Source organism: Salvia splendens, chromosome 10, assembly GCF_004379255.2.
Source record: "Salvia splendens isolate huo1 chromosome 10, SspV2, whole genome shotgun sequence".
NCBI classification, from domain to species: domain Eukaryota; kingdom Viridiplantae; phylum Streptophyta; class Magnoliopsida; order Lamiales; family Lamiaceae; genus Salvia; species Salvia splendens.
This window is the reverse complement of record NC_056041.1, coordinates 21,596,000-21,607,610: the sequence shown is the minus strand read 5'-3', so window position 1 is coordinate 21,607,610 and position 11,611 is coordinate 21,596,000. Positions and strand designations below refer to the sequence as shown.

General features: G+C 42.8%; 1 pseudogene; it reads left to right on the top strand.

Annotated features, from left to right (window-relative positions):
• Positions 1–4,828: 4,828 nt before the first annotated feature.
• On the top strand, positions 4,829–11,388 carry LOC121752763 (annotated as a pseudogene).
• The last annotated feature ends 223 nt before the right edge of the window (positions 11,389–11,611 follow it).

The following is an 11,611-nucleotide window of genomic DNA, read 5'->3' as shown; positions in this document are numbered from 1 at the left end:
CCGGGATTCATTTTAAAGTGAAATAGAGAGAATGAGATGAAAGAGTGAATGGAAGAGTGTATATATATAAATTTTGAAGAATTAAAAAAATGTAAAACGCGTTGCAGCGTCTGCGTCGCCCGCAGTGGGGCGGACGATACCGCGGACGATGCGTGCTCCAAGACCTATCGTCCGCGGACGAAGCATAGGGCGCGGACGATGCATCGGGCATCGTCCGTATGGTTACAGTGGCGGACAATAGTCTATCCCACTGTGGATACTCTTAGTGACAGTATAATTGATAAAGATTTATTTTGAGGATAGACTAAAATGAAAATAAATATAATTAATATTATAAGAGGAGTTAAAAACCAATTTAAATATATTAAAATATAAAGTAAACATATCCTTTTAACTCAATTGATACTACCATGTCGACATGGGCGATTATGAGATTTATCTAAGTTCAATTTATATGAGAGATGTGTACTTGGAAGCATTAGATACAGAGTACTTGTTTAATGATTAAGTGGTTGATTTGCAACTTTGCATCAGCTTGTTTAATGATTAAGTGGTTGATTTGCAACTTTGCATCAGCTTTTGTCTGCTACTTGAACTTAGCAGCCAAATATACAGTTTTAACTTGTTGGAATCTTTCTTAATAAAATGACTCTTGACCAATAATATAATCATAAATTTTCGCCAAATTTTGATATTTCCCACGAACTTTGAAATTGGTCTAAAAAATCACAAATTTTACATTTTATTTGTTATTTTCCATTGCAGCGCAAATAAGATATTTTCGAAAAAAGACTATTGTTTCTATAATTCCACCCCCATTTTCATAAACTAAAATTACAATAGTTAACTAAAATCTAATTGATTATTGCATATATTAAATTTACTAATTTTATTTATTTTGGTACGTCTTTGTTATTTTTGCAAATCTATGGTAGGTAATCTCTCTCCCTAAATATATATTACAGTATTAGTTTGTTGGTATAGCAAGTATCTGAATATTTTTAAAATATTTACTATAAATTGTAGGAGTACGTAGTAATTTTTGTCATAAACATACATATGCATTGAATTTATTTTAAAATTTACTAAATTTATAGTATATTTTTTTTATTTTACTTTAATTACTGTCATCTATTAATATTACTAGTGGTAGATAAATATTATCAATCTAAAACAATTAATAAAAAAATAATACAAATTATACAGTAGTTAATTCTAAATTGCAACTTTGTGCTTCAAATAAGAATATAATACACTTGGGCCAAACAAGAGTAATAAAATCCAAATTAATAAATTACAACATTTGGGTCTAACAGGGAGTAATTAAAAGAGAGAAAATTAAAACAATTTTTGGAGCTAATTTGATCAGGCCCAACTAGTTTTTCCTACGTCAATTTTTTTTTCAGCCCAATAAGCCTTAGAAAACGACTTCACGTCTCCACACGAAATTTCTCTTCTTCCAGCAGCAATATGCAAGCTCGTAACAGATTATTGTCAAACCCAATTGCATAAAATAAATTTAGGCACTTTCTCAAGCTTTTACAGTAGCCATCTAACATAAAAGAACTCTTAACTTGTCACAAATAATAACTTGAATAGAGAAAAAATGTCAAATGCTCAATCAAACCATCTTGAAGGGAACAACTCCCTCGTCGTTCCTTATTTGGACAGTCCTCGATAAATGTCTTATTTCGTTTTTACTATTTTGGTCAATGGACATATTATGGTCCACATTTCCGCTTACTTTTATCACTCACTTCTCCTCACAAAGTTAAAAAATTTCTTAAAATCCGCACGGATTAAATATGAGACATTTAATAAAGACACAGAGAGGGATTATCTGCGAATCCAAGATGGAGGAAGTAGAATTGGATGGCGACGGCAACTGAGCGCCGGCTACCAAGTCGTCCAATGATCAAAGAATCCGCACAAGAATGCCAAGTCGTCCACGATAGGGACACCCGCATAAGTCCAATGAAATTCCCGTCCTAAATTTCCTAAAAAAATAAAAAATTTATAAAAAGTCATATGAGAGCATCCCCATCCGTGCTCTTGCCAAAGAGCACAGATGTGGGCCCGGATCCACTTTTATTACTTTTTTACTCTCTGTTCTTAGGCATGAGCACAACACTCACATCCATGCTCTTCCGCAAGGACATGCTCAAAGGTCCTACCATTCTATTATTCAATTTAAATAAAAACATTTCCACAATATTAAAATGCATTAAAAATATCCGGAATACTATTACAAATTAAAAAAATAAAATAAAAATTACATAATTAAAATACTAAAAATTAAAAATTACAAAATTAAAATACAAAAAATTTAAAATTACATAATTAATATCCTAAAAAAATAAAAAATACATAATTAAGGCTAAAAAATACACCCGTGGAAGACTATTCCTCTGGCCCTATCCCCAATGTTCTTCGGAGACCTCATATCATTGCCAAATGTAAATCAAGTTGCTCGGGGGTCATATTTGACCTATCGACCAAATTGAGTTGGGCCAAAAGGGTCCACAACGAGTGGTGGGGGGTTGAGGTGGCGCAAAGGGAGCGGGAGCGGGAGCGGGGGCGGATGGAGTCGCGGCGCGACGGCGGTTGGTTGTCGCATTCTTCCTTCCTTGCGGCCGACGTTGGGAACTGCTCGGGCCGGCGTCGGGGCTACCCAAATTAACTCCGGTGAGCTGGCTAGCCACCTCATCCTCGCCAGCTTCGGATAGGGATACCGACCTCGACCGTTTGCTGGAGGAGCTAGAGGAGGATGATACGCCTCCCCTATACTTCGGATGCACACGCACCTCCTGTCAAGTGCTGAGGTACTTGAACGGTTTGTAATTTATGGATTGGTAGGTCGCCAAGGCGGCACTAATGATGTCGAGCTCGCTCCTACCGCTCCACGCCGACCGCTCTTCCTGGAGGTAATACCCCTGGAACTTTTGGATTTCTTCGTTGGCTCTGAATATGGCATTGCGCACCATACTCTCATTGCGCTCGATGGTTCCATCCGGGTGGTTTTCATTGTACCGGCGAGAGACGCGCCACCAAAACCTATCCCCGCTTTGGTTCGTGCCTATCTCCAGATCTTTGGAGATAATCAAATAGGTTTTGAATAATTGATCCATCTCCGTCGGAGTGTACGGGGTGCGGACACCACGAGGAGTAGGAGTAGGAGTAGGAGTAGGAGTAGGAAGAGAAGGAGTTTGAGAGCCGCCGCCGCCGCTCCCTCCCGATCTGGGTTCGGGTGCCCACCCGTATCACCCATCGGGGGCATCTTGGTCGTCCACCGGGTAAGGCCGGTAGCCACCCGGAACTTGAGAACCTTGGGTTTGAGGAGGGACCGGAAATTGCATTTCCGGACTAGGAAATGGTTGTGAGCCGAACCATTTGTGGTTCCGACCGCGGGAGTCTGATGGGTGATCGCCGGAGCCGGACATTTTTTTGTAAGTAAGAGTGAAAGATTGAGAATTGATAAGAGAATTTAGATGAGAATTGTGTAGTGGGGTGTGAAATTTTTGGTATGGAAGTGGGGGGTATTTATAGATGAAAATGTGAATTTTGGGGAAAAAATTGAAAAAATTAATTAAAAGTGAGGAGAAAACGGATATAATTTATTGGGAAGTGGGAAAATATTTTTTTTATTTAATTCAAATTTTTTAAATTAAATCTGTTTTTTAAAAGAAAAAATGAAATTGCCAACGGCATTGTCGTTGGCCAATCTGGTGCCGCCACGTCAGCTGCTCAGCGGCACGGACATGCTTGATGCATCGATCAGAGCCGTGACTGCGGCAAGAGCACAACGGCGAGCAGGGGTCAGCCGTGCCAGCGGCACGGACGCCGTCTTTGCCAGCGAACACAGCTGCTGATGCTAAGCCAAACATCAAAATTTTCAACATTTCAATTATTAATCAAAAGGAAGAGAAATCCAAGACCAAGCCGTATAGCGTTAATAGCTCCAAACATGCAAAGTTGATCATAAAAGTCAGTATAATTTCCAAATATCATCATTTCTTGCTAATATTATATTCTTTCAGTCCTTACTACAACAATATATTCAATACTACACGTCTACACTTCAATCCTAGATCGATAATTATGGGATAATTAATCATAGCTAACCTCATCCCACTAAAATAATCTCACGACTCATTCTTAGATTATATCTTGATGGTACTATTTTATCTATGAAACCGAACACCACCTAATAATACTTTAATTATTTTTTCTCTCTCATATTTTACCAATTGGGATATTGGTCCTTAAAACCATGAACTTTGGTTAAATTTTGGTATTTCCCACTAACTTTGAAATTGTACAAAAAAATCACAAACTTTACATTTTGTTTGTTATTTCCCATGACAGCCAAAATAAGATATTTTCAGAAAAAATCTTAATATACGTGGGCATCCGTAAAATGTTTATGATATTTTAGATTACTTTTTAAGTTCGTGACAAATATGATAAAATACTACGTAGAAAATCACATTGATTTAGTAGTGCCAAGTAGGATACAATATGCACGGAAGTTGGTTGGTTATGGTGATTGACATGCCATGGGAAATGACAAACAAAATGTAAAGTTTGTGATTTTTAAGACCAATTTCAAAGTTCGTGAGAAATACCAAAATTTGACCAAAGTTCATGGTTTTAGAGACCAATATCCCTTACCCATTACGCATTAAAAACTCGTATCAAACCAAATGTTAATACTTTTCAGCAACGGAAGAAGTAATATAATTGAACAAAGCTTATATAAACCACAACCACACATCCTTGCACAAATAAATTGAAAAAAACCTCTCCAATGTCAACAAACCAAGAAGTCGTCCCTCTAACCGTGTTGATGGTGCCTCTCCCGGCGCAGGGCCACCTGAACCAGCTTCTCCACCTCTCCCGCCTAGTCGCCGCCCGCGACATCCCCGTCCACTACGAGGCCGGGGAGGCCCACATCCGCCAAGCACGGACCCGCCTCCACGGCTGGGACCCATCCTCATCCCCCTCTATCCACTTCCACCCCCTCACCACCCCACCCTTCCCTAACCCAACCCCCATCCCCAACCCCAACTCCCCCACCATATTCCCCGCCCACCTCATCCTCTCCCTCCTCTACTCCATGCACGTGCGCCAGCCCGTCTTCGAGCTGGCGCAGAGACTCGCCCCCACCGCCCGAAGGCTGGTCGTCCTGTACGACTCCTCCATCCCCTATATCGTACAGGACGTGCCAGCCCTCCCCAACGCCGCATCCTACTGCTTCCACAGCATCGCCGCCTTTTCCGTGTACTCCTTCCACTGGGAGTACACTGGAAAAACAAAAACAACCAAGCTGAAGAACGAAGCCTCATTTATTGAGCAGGTCCCATCTGCTGAGAGATGCTTCCCGCCTGAATTCGCGGAGGTTATGCAGTTTCAGCATAACCTCCTAAAATTTATCTCGGGAGACATCGAGGCCGCCTTCCTTGATCTCCTGGCCGACGAGAAGTCTACCGGGACTGGAAACGTCTGGGTTGTTGGCCCGTTCAATCCGGTCTCGGTATCCGAAAGCAAGCAGTCTGAAGAGAGAGACGCATCCTTGAAATGGTTGGATAAATAGAGCTTGAATTCAGTGATCCTCGTTTTGTTCGGGAGCACGTGTTCTTTATCGGATAATCAAATTTCGGAGATTGCTGAGGGATTGGAGAGAAGTGACCAGAAATTTATATGGGTGATTAGAGACGCCGACAGAGCAGGGGTGGACACACTAAAGAAGAGGGTAGGGCTTAAGCCTTACCCAAAATGATTTATTTTTATCTTTTCTACTTTTAATTTTTTTGAAATTTTTTGAAAACTGTATTAAGCCCTTACAATATTTACAATATGGATGTTGTTGAAAACTAAATTATTGATACTTGAATAATTAGTGGGGCTGAATTAGAAAATAAAAATAAAAATTGCAGAGGAGAATGGACAACAATGGCGCTGTGCAGTGCTCTGGAAAGAAGAAGACAACCCAAAAAAAGGATAATAATTATAATATTAAAATATTACACCTTAAAGGTTCTTTTAAAAAGTACCGATTACTTGCATTGAATAGTGAGCCAAGTTTTTTTAATAATTAAGTATCTCCTCCAATACGCATCATTAGAGCATCCACAATGGCGGAGAGCAGACCGGCTAGCCGATCCCTGGCGCTCGCCGAACCATTGCAGCAGGCGAGCGCCAAATCGGCGAGAAAAACGACGAGCGCACGCCGATTCTCGAGCGCTGGCCGATCGACTGGCCGCCATTGTAGGCTCCCAATCGGCGAGCGATCGGCCAGCGGATTTTTTTATTATTATTTAATTTTTGAAACACTGTATATACGCGATTTGCACGTCATTTTCATTTGCACCACTTGTTTTAACGAGTATTCTCTCTATCTTAATTTCTGTACAAGAACAACAACGCGAAATGGAGCACAACAACGAGCATACTCCAAGGACGAGCGGGTCTCAAACTCCCACGGTACCCGTGGGAGGTGGATGGGGTCCGATGGCTGGGTACTACAACATGTACCCTTGGCAGCAGATGATGCCCGGGATGGCATCCGGGGGTGGTATGCCGGGATGGCAGGGGGTACCGGGGATGCAACCCGGGATGCAGATAATGCCGGGGTGGGCACCCGGGATGTAGATGATGCCGGGGTACCCGGGGATGCAGGGGACGCTAGGGGGGGGGACAACGTCTATCGCCCCAGTTTTGATTTTGTGACTGCTTCTTCGCACACATCGACCCCATCGGAGACGCAGTTCACTTGGTGTGATACTTTCTCCTTAGAGGAGTTGGGGATAGATCTCGGGGATGAGGACACCCCCGTTCAAACGAGGGGAGTAGGGCGGGGTCGGGGCACACCAAAGAAGAAGAAGGGGAAGGGCAAGAGGGTGGTCGGCGAGTCGTCGCAACCGGCTGATGAAGACAGCCCGGCACGGAGGAAGTGGACGGACGCGGATAACGTCGCGCTGTCTAAGGCGTGGGTGAGTGTTTGCGATGATCCCCTCGCCTCGAACAATCAGAGGATCGTCAACTTGTGGGCTAAAATAACAGCAACCTACAAGACATTTTGCCCGTAGGGGAGGCCACCCAGCGGGGAGGAGTGCCGGAAGGGGTGGGACCGAATCATGGCTGGGGTCTCCCGATTTTCGGGCTTGTACACCAACGCCCTCCGCATGCAGACCAGTGGCCAAATTAAGGACGACTGCAGGAGGATAGCAGAGAAAGCCTTCCCCGTGCCCGGGCTTATAAGGAGTTCACCTACTGGAACTGCTATGAGGTGCTGATGGACTCCGAGAAGTTTCGGGCAGGTGTCGATGCTAGCTGGCCGAAGAAGCAGCGCCTGAACTATACCTTTCGCGCCCGCATTTTCTAAGGATAGAAAACACGGTTGATCGTGACTAAGGGAGGATTAAAGAAGCGGGGAAGAAAGGGGAAAACAACACCAACCGACCATAGCTCGAAACAAATGGGAATAACTCAAATAAAATCAGAGTATCTCAACAATCAACAACTCAAAAATAAATATTATCTCAGCGATACAAGAACTCAAAAGAAGGACAATTACTTAGTGGAAGCATTTGAGAGAAGGAATATGCCACGTGTGAAGACATAACATATTCTAGACACTTAAATTTCTTCAACGGTCTTGATCAACACCCACCGCACCCGTCACGCTCAACCTGCACATTTTTAAAAAGAAATGCAGTGCTGAGTACTTGATGCACTCAGTGGACTCATGCCGAAAACATTTTATAAAAAGTATTTATCATGCCACCATTGAGTGACCTTGGGGTTTTAACTTTAGAAATCGCCCAAGACACTAAAATCATTTCCATCGTAAAACTCGTGACTGCAGTCATTTTCCCATAAATGTCTACCGTATCTGATCCATTGATGACAAGGAATGTGGCCACATTCCAAGTCACTAGACCGGCCAACTCGAAAGATGGCGCACGATCTCCATAGGTGTACACTAGCCTGAGTAGGGACTCACTCCCTAAACAGACCCGAATTCGATTTTCCATTGATGGCAAAAGCCACATCAGATAGGTTCCATAGATAAAACAAAATACGGCATGACAAATATTCACAATATTTTCACATAAAAAATATACTTAGGGCATAGCCCTTATTTAAAAAGAAAGCCCACAGTAAAACTTTAGTTCGAAAGCCCACAGTAAAACTTTAGTTCGAAAGCCCACCTCGTTCGCTTAAAGGTGTCGCACTTGAGTATTTCCTCTTTCCGGATTAGAGTCTCACGGAACAATTCCCTTTAGATAAATAAAATAATAACACAACAATCAGCGCGAGAAAACTACTAATTAGAATGCATGCACCCTCATTAAAGTCTTTTATCTCGTTTCTCTGTTTTCACGTATTTTCGATTATTCGGCGGCCGCCCAAGGCGTCGCTTGAGACGCCGGTCAGCCGCTTACGCCCATAATTCCTCCGTTGGCTCCTCGTAATTTCAACCAGATGTTAAATTAAATTCCCAAAATTATATAAGCGCTTAATTGAATTATCGCAACTATTTCCCTTTGTTAAGAAAAATTATATATATTCCGGACTTGGGATAAATTATTCATGCTTCAAAATTTAAAATCCCCAGACTTAATTATTTCCCCACCTTATATCTCCAATTTAATTAAGAAGCCCCAACAAAATAAAAAGAGCCCAAACAACATCCAATTTTAGTTAATGAGGCCCAATTCTCTTAAAAAAACAAAAGGCCCAATATACTCCCACATTCATCACGCCTCTCTCTTTCTGTCCCTATATCTCTCTATTTCTCTCTCTCTCGACGAATTGCAAACATTCTAAATCTGTCGTCGCCGGGTGTCCGCCCCTCTGTCACGACGCAACAAATGTACCTAGCAGCCATCACCGTCGCTGTTGTCGCTGTTCCGAGCAGCCATCGCCGCTACTCTCACTAGTTCGGCTCGCTGCTGTCCGTTGGCCGCCGCCACTGAGCAGTCACCGCCACCGTGTCTGTTGTGCGACGAAATTCGATGCAGCGCTGCCGCTGCTGTGCACTCCATTCGTCCGGAAATCGCCGCTACTCGTTGCCTCTCGCAGCTGCAATAGCAGGTCGACATCGCCGCCGGTTCGCGCAGCTGTCCAAACTCGCCCCGAGCAGCTCCGAAACGACACCGCGCAGCCCCGAAACCAACCCGAACCACCCCGCAAGTAGAGTTCTTAAGTTGATTTCGTGAAATTTAGGTTCGATTCTTGAATTGGATTGTTCGAGTTATCAGTTTGCTTCGATTTAAAACAATTAAGAGATGGATTCCAGATTTAATTCCGAGTTCAGCGTGGAAGTTGAATTTGGCAGAACAGGGTGTAACAAGCATGAATTGTAGATTTAGTTTCGGATTCGGTTGATGCAACAAAGTGCGATGCTTGATGTATGGTTCGATAAAAGAAAGATTGGGATGGAGTATATCTTGAACGGATTTTGAGAGAATTGTCGACAGCTCCCTCTCTCGAATTTGGTTCTCGATTTCTTGAAAGAATGAAGCTTGTTTTCTTGATAGCAGAGATCGATTAGGTGAGAAAAGAATAAACTGATTTGAAGGTTTAATATAGAGGGAGGGTGGTTAAAGATATGTGAGAGATTTAGGGGTGAGGGAAGAGGGAGTGGTTTCAACGTGGGTTGAGGAGGAGTGATTTTCGAATTCTTCTTTTTTTTATTCTCTCTTCTTTTTCTGGGTGTTACAATACCGGTGATTACGGCGGCAGCAGCGGCGGTTCCCACGACCTCCCCGAGGATGTACAGGAGTTTCCGTCCCCTCCCGCGTTTGCTCGCCGCACTCGCCCGGTTGGTCAAAGGCGGGCGCAACGGGCTCGCCAGGCCTCCCAGGAGGTCCAGTCGGCATCCCCCTATTGGCGGGTCGACATCCGAGCTCCTCTTCTTCACGCGTAAACAAACGCGAGCTCAGATGTTCAAGATCTTAGCTGAATGGAGGGCGGCAACTGACCCCGAGGAGAAGAGTTTTCTTCACGCAATGCTCGTGAGTATGCGGGCCGATTTGAATCCCGCCGCGGCATAGGTGGGGGGCTTAGACGCGGGCTCATATGCCGCAGATTTGGGGTTCCCGGATAGCGGCGACAACGGCGAGGAGTGAGGCGGAGGCGGGGGGGCTCGTGTGTGGCGGAGGATTTTTTTTAGGTTAATGTAATTTTTTAAATTTCAATATTATTATTGAGTTTTCCCGTATCTGTGTCGTAAATTTAGTTCTGTATTTTGTGTGATTGTTAATTATTTGTTTTTATAATTTTGTGTATTGTGGCTAGGCTATGTCTGACCTATTGTTTGTCCAGTTGCTTGTCCTGATGATGTGGCAGGAGAAGTTTTTAGTGCTGCTGATGTGGCAGGAGGAGTTTGTGGCTAGGCTATGGCTATGCTATTGCTGGACTATTTCTATTGGAGATGCTCTTAGTAGTAAATTGAAAATTTTAATCTTATATGCCTATATTTATATATTTAGTTAATGATATGTAAGATTCATTATAAAAACGTAATGAAAATGAGACGAGACAACTAATTAAAAAGGAACGGACTAAAATAGAAAATTGGAACATATAATGAGAAACGAAGACGGTATAAATACTTTTTAAATTAAAAGTGTTGCATTTAAAAAGATTCATGTACGGTAATTTACAATTGTTAAATATTTGTCTTCCAAGTGATCGATGTCCCATTTTAAACTAGCTCAAGTTTTAAGAAATTATTTGATTTTGTAAAAATTGGTGGAAAAAGTTAGTGAAATTTTGTTCTTATATTAATTTTGTAAAAGATGGTAAAAAGTGAAATAAGATACGCATTTATTAGTGACAGATGAAAAAAAGAAAAATGTGACATTTAATTGTAGGCTGAAGGAGTATATAGTATTGCCCTTACTGGAAAAAATTTCTGCGTCCGCCCCTGCGACAGAGGCAACATCTTCGAAGGAGATGTGAGAAGAGCTCCGTTGCCAGAGATGTATGAGGAGAGGGTGAGAGGGAGGGGGCTGATTTTGTGGGAGATTTTGGGCCACGGGGCTACAGGACTGTGGGTGGAACTCGTGCATCGAGAGCATAAGCATGGGCGTGCCTGTGGTGGCGTGGCCCATGCACTCTGACCAGCCCAGAAACGCGGTCCTGATGATCAGGGTTCTTGGGATAGGGTAGAGGCCGCGGAGTGGGCCACCAGGACAGGGTCGTCCCGTCGGGCGCGGTGGAGATGGCGGTGAGATAGTTGATGGCTTCGGAAGAAGGGGTGGAGATTAGGAAGAGGGCTGGGGAGTTGGGGGATGCTGTGAGGAAATCTGTGCTTCAAGGAGGGGTTTCTGTCAAGGAGATGGACTCATTCTTGCCCACATCACTAGATCACATTGAATGTACCCCTTCCATCTAAAAAATATGAAATATTTAGTTTTCGGTTAGAGATTTTAAGTAACGTTGTTTTGTAAATTAAGAAAAAAAATAGATAAATTAAGAGAGATGAAAAAGTAAAGTAAGATAAAGTTTCATTTTTAATGGGATAATCCCGATATGACGTAGAGAGAATGGGAAGAGATATATTAGAGAGATATTTCCAAAGGAGTAGTGACAAGAGGTT